Source organism: Asparagus officinalis, chromosome 8 (genome assembly GCF_001876935.1).
Source record: "Asparagus officinalis chromosome 8, Aspof.V1, whole genome shotgun sequence".
In the NCBI taxonomy this organism is placed as follows: Eukaryota; Viridiplantae; Streptophyta; class Magnoliopsida; order Asparagales; family Asparagaceae; genus Asparagus; species Asparagus officinalis.
Window position 1 is genome coordinate 9,058,203 of NC_033801.1, and position 10,955 is coordinate 9,069,157.

At 38.6% G+C, this 10,955-nt stretch overlaps 1 long non-coding RNA gene across 1 annotated transcript; it reads left to right on the plus strand.

Annotated features, from left to right (window-relative positions):
- Positions 3,049 to 7,013, plus strand: LOC109822377. Its single transcript, XR_002242107.1, has 2 exons — positions 3,049 to 3,296; positions 6,745 to 7,013. It is a non-coding gene; the product is annotated as an uncharacterized LOC109822377 (long non-coding RNA).

Consider the following 10,955-nt stretch of genomic DNA (forward strand, 5'->3'; position numbering starts at 1 on the left):
ATCACCCACATCATCCAATAATATGGTGACAACTCATCTCATCTCATTAACATTTTATTTCCATCCATTTTCATAAAAAACCAAGGAAATTAATTTCCTTAAGTGTGGGTCACATCATCCAATAATATAATAACAATTCATCCCATCTCATCTATTTTCTTATTTTTAAAAATGAACCAAACACAAGAAAAGAACTTATTATAGGAAATAAGTTTCTTATAATACATTTCCTTATTTTTTTTAACCAACCAAACAACCTCAAAACAAGTTTTCTTAAAAAATCACTTACATCATCCAATAATACGGTGATAACTCATCTCATCTCATCTCCTATTCTTTGATTTCCTTCTTTTTTTAGTCAACCAAACAACCATAATACAAGTTTTCCTATTCTTTGATTTCCTATTTTTTGATTTTCCCACTTTTTTTAGGCAAACAAACAGTCCCTTAAGATTAAGATTCAAAAGTGGTTGGTTTTGAAAATTTGTCTCATGGATCTGTTGTTGAAAATAGAAGGAAAGTGGGATTCCAATGTCAGACCACAACCAGTTGTTTGATTGGATCTCTCCATCAACCAACCGCACTTGCTGGAGAGCACCCAATCCCAATATTGGGCTTGCATCCAAGTTCAAATCCATGAAAGCTCATGATCATCTTATGGAAAATACAAATAGTAAAGTACAGCTGTCGTGAAATAGAGCTAGTTGTATTTGGAAATGCTCCTAGTTAGAATTGAGCTGATAAAACTATAACAGAAGAGTGTATTAGATTCTTTCTTTTGTCAGTAGGCGTGTGGACAAAGATCACTAGATGAGGAGATCAAATAATAAAGCCCATTGAAATGGGTAAAAAGATGCCTTTTTTGGAGCAAAAGCTCGCGAAAGGAGAACTGGAGTACGGGATGTAAGGGTCTGCTTGGTTAGAATTTTTTTTTCTTGAAAACCTGTCAAAAAAATGACACTTTTGATATTTTTGGCAGGCTTTCAAGAGAGTCTTTCCCTCAAAAATAGGGAACCAAACAGCCCCTAAGCGATGAAGTTGTTAGCTGGTGGGACCCAAAAAAAGCTTTGATCAGTGTAGATTTAGATCTAGGTTCAGTCTCATTCATTCCATGAATATTCTAAACTTTAGATACAAAATGACCCTAGATCAAAAGGTATTATTTCTATTATCTCATTTTCTTTTGTTCTCCAAGTAATCACGTGAGCATAAAAAGTGTACCTAAAGAAAAGATGAGCACAATTATATATGAAGATGTATACTTGTGATTCAAGGCATCCACCTCTTGTTGTATAAAATTAGGAAGTCCTTAATAAGTATGTAGTGAAGGTCTTTAAAAATTTCAGTTTTATTTTCATCATGAAAAAATGGACTTATGTTCACGTGTTTGTTGCATGTTCTAAGCCGTATAAGAGAGACAATTAAATCTTCGAACTGCCTCTATCTGAAAACCCTCCTCTAATGTAGTGACAGATTCAGGAAAAAAAAATTATGAGAAAAAAAAATTTAGGAGGTAGACCACAAGTATACATTTAGGCTAGTTGTTTGAATATTCATGTGAGTTACTAATTTCAAATCGGTAAACTACAAATGGGCTACAAACTTGTTTAGCGGTTATAAAAGTAAGGGTTCGGGTGCACTTTTGTAATTCTGAAAGAAGGCTTTCAAATGTAATATTCAAATTTCTACGCGTGCAAATGGCCCCGGTTGATTACATGAATCCGGCCATGCTGTAATGCACAATGTTATGTTACAATTTGTATTTAAAAAAAAAAAAAAACTCTTGTGACAAAGAAATATTATCCTTGCATCTTCAAACACGCAAGATTCGTATATGACACACCCTAAGATGAGTTTTAAACGCTTTCTCCATGTGCGAATTTTTAAAAAATGACCAAGGTTTTCTCAATTCAATTATGTGCACCGTAAATTCCACGAACCGTCCCTGAATCTCAATCCACCCCTTCCTAAAATTAATTAATTAATTAATTACAAAATCTCCCCCCTCCTCTCCAAAACCTTTAAATACCACCCCCACCCCCGAATCCCAATCTCCCTCTTCCCCCACAACTCAGGGAGAAAAAGGTAAAATAAAATAAGATAAATAAAAAACAAAATAAAACAAAGGGGAGGAGAAATAATATAGTTTAATAATGGAGAAGAAGCACAAGTTCGTGATCGAGCCCAGCGAGGCCGCGGCTTATAATTGGAATGTCCGGGCCGGCCTGTCGAAGAATCGCGCGACAGCTTTTACCAACCCTAGTCCCGACGGTTGGCCCAAATCCTTGGCCGGGGCGACCCCGATCTCCTGCTGTCCCAAGTGGGGGCTGCGTGGGCCTGGGCTCGAGCGGGCCGAATTCTACCCTGGCTGCAAGGCCTCGAGGTTCCCAGGACGCCTCCCCCTCGGCACGCAACGTGCGCGTCCACGCCGAAGCAGTTGCCTCGTCGCCAACGGCCTACCGCCCACGACGTAACCGCAGATCGACAGTTGCATCGCACGTCTCCAGCCGCCCCCTGCGGCGCACTGCCGGTGCCAGTCTTCGCAGGAACTTCCGCGACGCGCATCAGTCCCGCCTTCCAGATGCCTCGTCAGCCTCGGACCCCGACGCCCTGCGTACTCGCCCCCTCATGCGGATTCCGTCCCTTCGCACCGCCTTCGGCCCCGTGGACTTGCTGGAAAAATGACGTCGCCTTCCTGCGGCTCGAAGGAAGCGCGAGGCGTCGGCGGAGACGGCGACGGCGGCTTCCGGCGGATGCGGGAGCGTCAATGAGAATGGGTGGGGGCGGGTGGAGGGGAAAGGCGGTGGGGGCCGGCCATGGAGGTCGACCGAGGCGGGCCACAGCGCCGTACAGCGGGTGCGCGTCGGGGGTTCGCGCGTGGTGGGACGGGGAGGGGAGGGTGTAGCAGTGGGTTCGTACATGGAAGTGCGGCGGCGTACAAACCCGAGTGCTGGGGCAGAGTGCAGGCGGCGGATGGTGGGGGTATCTGGTCGGGGGAAAGGGGAGGGGTGGGAATGGGCGATCGTGGGGGGCCGCGCTGGTTGGAGGCCGGAGGGGCGAAGGTCGAGGCACGAGGCGAACGCTAGGGTTTTCTTCAATAAGGTCGCGCCGGAGGCGAAGATTTGGGTGAGGAGGTTCAGATTGGGGTGGTGAAAATGTGTAGGACGTTTTGGTTTGTTCCTCACGGTATGTTTTCGCGTCACCGATTCACCGGTTAATAAAAATGTATATGAGGTGGCGGCTCACTTTGCTAAAGTCAGCTAGCTATGTAGAGATAGCGCGGACAATGACACCGAGTAAGTGTACCGTACGATTCCTATCTCTTTATAGCTAATTTCTCAAAATGAGCCTGCGGCCCGTATCCATCGTCCCCGAATAAAGTCCTTGGTTGCTATGTAAATTACCATATTTTTCATGTCGATATCGAATGCTTTGATCCTTGTAAACTTGCTCGTGTTTACAAGTCTAGCGTCCAAGCTTCAGAATGTGTGTTATCATTGTTGTCGTGTATGCGCTGAAACTTTATTTGGAAATTCCAATTAATCCTTCTGGGCACTTATAGAACATTGTGAACATGCCTTGGACACGTAAAGTGCGATATCCGAAGAAATGAACGGTAATTTTATCGTGACGCCGTGTGATGTCAAAAACTTGGTATAAGCATTGCGTCATGATCGTTTCACCGTGCCTGTGACGATACTAACGGAGTTTTAGCGACGGTAACGCGATGACAATATATGCAACCGAGTGCAGAGAACCTGTTGTTTACCAATTGCAAACAAAGCTAGTGAGACAAATATTGCACTGCTTCGAGGACAGTGAGAGTTTAGCAAGGTGCCTGCGTTGGGGACGCTATCACTATCTCCCTGCTTTGTTGTTTCCCTGCATAGTAGTACAAATTTATATGCGAACCAGCTGTCCTTGAGATCCGCAGACAAAAGTTGAAACAACTTACTAATTAAACACAGTCATGATCTTTGAATATATTAATCCAACTGGGGATATTGTTTACCATTTAGTTGAAAGATACCCATCTAAGGTATCACTTTCCTAGCTAATGCATGGGCATATCATATCATGTGCTTGTTTTCGGGTGAAATTGTATAGTAATAATCTCGGGAAGCTGTCAACTTCATGGTGCCCCCAGCACAAGTACAAATTTATTTGCAAATCAGCTAGCTGTCTTTGATGTAAGCAGATTACAGCACGGTAAAAACAGTCGTGATCTCCGTTTGTTAAAATCTCAACAGTTGAAATTGATTTATCAGTAGGTGAAAGATACCCATCTGTTGTATCACTTTCCTAGCTTAACGGTATATGATCATATTGTATCATGTGTTTGTTTTCAGGTCAAAGTCTGTGTTAATTAATAGCACTATTAACATGCATGTCAAGCTGTAAAAAATTTCGCTAATAAAGTATTTGCTGTTCGTTACTGATGATATCAATCTTTTAGGTCACATTGAGCCGCAGCAGCCAAGAAACCTATCAGCATCATGCCGAAATTTTGTGATCAAGTTGAGACTAGTTGTGATGCTTAAGGAATAAGGAACCCAACCAGTGGACGTAGGGCCTAGGATTAGTTAGCAATTAATAGGTATTAAAAAAAAAGTAGCTATAATAAGATCAAATATGCTTTTAGAAAGTCTGCTTCAACTTGACAAGGCATTTTGTTTTCGCCTACTTCTTTTCGTGTTAAACGTTTCCATTGGAATACAGCTGATCATTATCATTCAGCCTGTCATGATGATACCTTCTGTGCTGCTATCGCTAGCTAATTATTTAGATGTTTTAGGATTTTCCAAATTCGAATAATTCGCGAATTCAAATAACTTGGGGATTTGTCATTGTTCAGTAGATTGGGGTATAAACAGTGATGATGTAGGTGTAGTATTTGTATTTGTTTGTTGTAGGATATACAAATATGAATGCAAATATGGTTTGTGTACTGGACCCAGTTTCATATTCAATAAGAACAAAGTCACACACAAATTCTATGTGGATATGTAACCAGATATAGCTGAAATAACCAGTGGCTGGAATGAGACTTCAATCTTCAATTTTACTCCCTTGTGTTTGAGTGGAAAATTGATTTCGTTGACGAGTTCATTACAACTTTAGGCGTTTACAACAAACTCAAAGAAATAGTTTTTTGTAAGACTTACAACGAAAATTACAACTTTCTTTCAAACTACACACAATAGTAGTTTATCTCCTATTGCTTGCGCGGGATCTTTGTCGGTGCCGGGGTTTATCCGTGGACCACCTACGGATCGTATCCGATTGACAGAAGAATTGATCAGAGCTCCTACTTCACAAAGGAAATATTCGCTGAAGTACTAATATCGATCAAGCGAAATCAATACTCTTCTCGAGATTAAGACCAAGCCTAATCTCAAGGAAATGGAGGACATAGTTTCAGATCCTTCGAAAGACTCCTTCTTTATGCCGAAGTTCGTCGGGATCTAGCTAGCCTCCTCTGAAATTTCATGGCTCCTTGACTCTCTAACCCAGCAGCACTTCGTCCTCTTGATAAAATTCCAGATCCGTAGAACGGAGCTCTTAGGCTTATATTTATAGAGCCTCGTATGCGGTTATTTGGATGAGAATGAGAGATTTGGCCTTATCTTCAGTTAACAACTTATTCACGTGTTGTTCAAGCCGATGATATCAAGTTAGTTGGGTAACTTCTGGACATAAAAAATCCAAAACCGTTTAAAAACCGTCGAAAACGGGTTTGAGGCTCGAGACTGCGCGACAGACCACGGTGACCCGCGTGTGTGAGGTCATCCAGTGGTGACCCACGCCCCCACACGGGTTCCGAGGCTTTTTGAGCTTTTGGTGTTTTCCTACTTCCCCGGACTTGTACTTTCTACCATTTTGCGTATTTTGTTGTCTTGTTGACTTGTACGTTTTGCTAGCTTGCTTCATGCGCTCGTTGACTTCTTTACGGCACTTGAAGCTGACCGACAAGCGCGACGTGCACTTGGAGCTGACCGACAAGCGCGGGCTACTCGGATAACCCTTCTTGACTTAGATGATGACATTCTTCGTCTTTTCTTCGTCTCGAGCTGCGTGCAGGAACCTATGGGCATTTTTAGACACCTACACCTTGTTACATTAAGATACGAAAAATGTACAAAATTGTGGCAGCATGTTATCACAAATTTACATGAAGTAATAAATGGATTAGAATTTTATAGATAGGATTTGTTCTTATGTATCAGTTGTTAAATACTTCATTACTCTAGCACTATTTGTATCCTTGTTCACATGGATATCGCATATCCATACTTGTGCAGAATACAGATATAAATTTGGGTTTGAAGGAAAAATAACAAAACGTAGTTGTAATATCTTATGTTGTAAGTAAATTTCACTTACCGATATTTAACCTTTCTTTTAATATTAGCTTGTTCAAGCTCTGATAAGAAATATTAGTTTATTTGTAGTATTTAAAAAATTTAGATGTTAATCCTTTCCTAATTCAGATCTTTCTTTGTCTATAGCTAATGTTTTTGTCGTGTGATTCTATTATAGTAGAATTGCTGTGCAGTTTGCTATATCCGCACAAAAACAAAAGAAACATAAATAAACATATCAATAATGCCAGCTATGTTGCTTCCAGCTAATATCTCTAAAATGATGTTTTGTCTCTCTTTATAAGGGACTGGTAGCTTAATAAGCTAGGCTATGTAATGCATCTAATTGCTATATAACTGACATATTCATCGTAAAATTCAGATTTTTTTGGGGGGCGATGATGCTTATTTTGAACCAGCAAGCTCTGCATTAAGAAGCGCGGAGATGGAGGAATTGGCGAAAGCCATTGCCAGCGTCTGAAACGCAAGGGAAAGTTCTTTGAAGACCAGGAATTTGATTTATCTCGCTCTCGATAGTCCTTATAGATCATGTATTTCTTTGTTGTAATTTTGTAAGGAGATGTCTTTTTGATACATTTGTTTCACGGTAAATTATGAAATAAAATGGGATGCCGAAAGTTTATGCTCCAAGATATCTTCTGTCATCCAATGAGCAAATTAAAATAAGTAAGCAACTCCATTATGAGTCTGAAGGAGGCTTGGCAGTTAAACAAAATTAGTATCAAGGAAATACATTTAGCATAATGTGACCGCACGCTGGTTACTTGTGCTGATATCCGTATCTTTTTAAGCTTCACACACACAAAGCGCGCGCACACACGCACACACAAAAACACAAATTGCTTCCATCTTGGCTCATTGGAGGACCCTGATCACAATGAGTTTGTTTAATTGTGAAATAAGAAAGTCATCGATATTAGGTCTATTTGAAGCTTGCTTTTGGCATATTAGAGGACCCTGATCATAATTAGTTTAATGTTGAAAGGAGCAAGTCCTCAGTATTAGGTCTACTTGAAGCTTGCTTATGTGCTCATAATTCTACTTAAATTATGTGTAATTTTCCATCTAAACTATGTGCGTTGCTTGTCAAAGAAGTGGCATGGGTTTAGTCATTGAGGCCAATTGATTATGACCTTTTGAAGAAGCCAACAAAACTATCCAACTCATTCACTGGAGTAGTTTTGCCAAGGCGAGGCCAATAAATGAATAAAATAAAAGATTTTGGAAGAAATAGTTATGTTCGAGGTCAAGGTGCAAGCACTTTTAAGTCAGGTTGTGTGGTTGTACCTCTAAATTGAAAATCCACGTCAGAAATGTGATCTACATCATGTTTTGATATTAGATTCTTAAAACTTTCAGTTTTTGATGGGAGGTGAAAATTTTGGGGTAGTTCGAAGAGCCGGGAATGTGTTTAGCTCATGCACTAGCAAGAAAGACGATCGATCTGGATGACTTTCAGGCGTGGCTCGACGATCCTCTCGATTTCATCCCTCGTAAACTACGTAAGGATAAACCTAGGCATGAATTCTAGAGGTTTGAAATTTGGATCTGTTTTTTTTTTTTTTTTTTTTTTTTGTGTTTTTTTTTTTTTTTTTTTTTTTTTTTTGAGTTTGTTATGTGTGTTTGTTTATCAAAAAGAAAAAGGAATAAAAAGAAAGAAAGTAATTAATCACGGATTAAGTGCTAACCCTAGTTGAAGTTTTTTTGGATCCAAGTATTGTATAGATTGGGCAGTCTCAAACTATCCCTAGACACACGACAACTTTTAATTAGCAAAAAAGGAGGAGAGGAGAAAATAAAGAAATAGACGAAACGGAAGATTGGTCAGAAATGTGATCCAAGAAACTGAGGAGGAGAGGATAAATGGATGGAATTGAACTGGCCCATGGGCTATATAGTTCAGCTCTCCTTTAGCTTTAGAAACTTTTCAGTACCTCTATGTTGGTAAAGATTGGGCCGACCGCTGAGAGACGCTATCCGATCCAAAAAAATCCTAGTCCTGCCCTTCTCAACATATACATATAAGATGTAGCCCGGCGAGCAAATTTATCAGAATAATGACATACATGTGATCAAATGGGCGGAGATACCGCTTAAAAATTTTAACTGTCCAGTTTGTGCTTCAGAACAGAGCGCTCATTATTTTTTTTGTTTTTAATGACGAGGGAAACTTTGAGAGCACACTCAGTTAGGTCATCTCCAACTGAGCTGCAATTTAGTGCTAAAACATTTTAGCGCAAAAAACTCACTCCAACCGATTGCTAAATCCTGCGTTAAACTGATGAGGTGCTACAGTATCACGCCAAGAATGGCGCAACACTGTAGCTTTAGAGTTTTTTTGTTTTTCCGATTTTACCCTTAAACTATGTGATAACAAATAAAAAATACCTATTATATCGTATTATATCAATCATTAACCTCAGTTTATTCCATTTAATTTTTTTTTATTTTTAACTTTTATAATGAAATTATAGGATAAAATAATTATTAAAATAAAATTCTTTTTGGTGTAAATTATTATAATGGAATAAACTGAGGTTAATTATATTATCCGGTTTGATATCATCTTTTTATATATATTTTTCTAACATTTGTTATCTACTATAAATTCCAAATTATTTTATTCTTTATAATAGTCTAAATAATAGATAATTTAATTTATTTGTTTTGATAATTTAGTTTAGAATCAAACCCAAGATAGTGGGAGCCATTCTGAAACTTTGTAACCATCCTGATCACCCGCAGTAGGTTTAAAAAATATTTTTTAATGTTGTGTTGATCCAGTAAAACCGCATTATGAAGATGGATGAGACCAGTCTACGAGCCCAAGATCCCCACTAAGCCTGCAACAGTGGATTATGGCGTGAATTGCACATAACCGTTAGACTTGAGATCTTAAATTATTTAAGGCTTGAAAGTTAATATGGACACCGAAAGGGACCGACCCATTACGCGTAGATTCGATCCACTGGTTTTTCTTTGATGGAAAAAATGTATGTTAGTGCCTTTGAACTGAACTATAGTCGGCCTCAAAAATAAGACGAACTGAAATTGGGCATTTATTTCCTTAGTTTATATCCACATCTACAACTTGATCAAAGTAATACATGTTACTCTCGGAGTTCCATGCAAACTGATTGATTGAGACTTTGAAGACAACTCCAAAGTTCTCTTCGTCATCAAGGACGACGGTGTGATCGTCGTGGTGACTAGCAACACGTTAATTTGTACATGCCTAAAGTCATAGCTTAATTATTAGGATAAGAAAGTTTGGATACAGTTGTGGATGTGTGTATGATTCAGCGTGCATTTAAGAAATAGATGATTATTTATATTAAAAAAAGGACAATTTTTGAAATAGACGGCTTTGCAAATTTATTCCGAGAAAAGACATGTTTTCACTTTATTTTTAAAAAACGACCTAGTTTTAGCCATAGTGTTGAAACTGGGTCGGTTTTAGGAAAAAATGTTCCCAAACTTCACGATAGTTCAACTCCCGTGAAGTTTGGGAACATTTTTCGTAAAAAACGACCCAGTTTCAGCCGCTCTGAGGCTGAAACTGAGACATTTTTTGCAAATATTTTCAAAACAGATCTTTTTTGGGGAATTTTTTTGCGAAGGGGTCTGTTTTAAAATTTTGCCCATTGAAAATAACATTTATGATCTTTATCACTATTTCCACACTTTTTTCCAACATTATTGTCTCGAGGGGCACGGTGGTGATGGCGATGTTACGCAGAGTCGTACCTAGTAATTTTGAGGCCCAAGGCGAAATATTAGATGAGGCCCAAATGATACAACTTATAATAGATTTTATCTCATTCTTCTTATCTTTTGAGCTGCAAAATTACTAATTAAAGTTTTATATTCAATATTTTCTAACATATTATTTTCGATAGATAATATTGCTAAATCATTCGATTTATCTTGTTAACATGGTCGATCTTAAATAAGATTTTAGTAATTTTAATTTTAAAAATTTTCTTTCAGCGGAAGCAACTGTTACGGGTATAGTCAATAATATATTATAAGCAATACAAGTATTTAGAAAAGAATCTAACCACTTTATATAGTTCAACACTTCAATTGGACTATTAATCTCTACTTTTAAAATTTGAATAGAAGCAATTCAGGTTATAAATTTGAACTAGAAACAACTCAGGTTATAAATTTGAATAGAAACAACTAGATATGATCAAATAAACTAAACTATACACTCTACTTCCGAAAACATATTTGCATGAACCCATGATCATAATCTAGACCCTAAACTACCTAAACCTCAAACCTTCAAGTTAATCAACATCATTTTCTCCGCATCATAACTAGACACTGAAATTTACATTTTCCAAACAATACAAAACATCATAAAACCAACGACGCATATATGCATTAATATTACTTCCAAGAACCCATTTGGAACCCATTTTCAACAATTCATTATGATAATATAGACCACCCAGCTAAACCCAGCACTCAAATCACCTCCAAATTATCAATACCCCTTTCCTCACCCCAAAACAAGAACGCATAACCAACCCTAACATCTGTGAATCCACAATAAACACACAA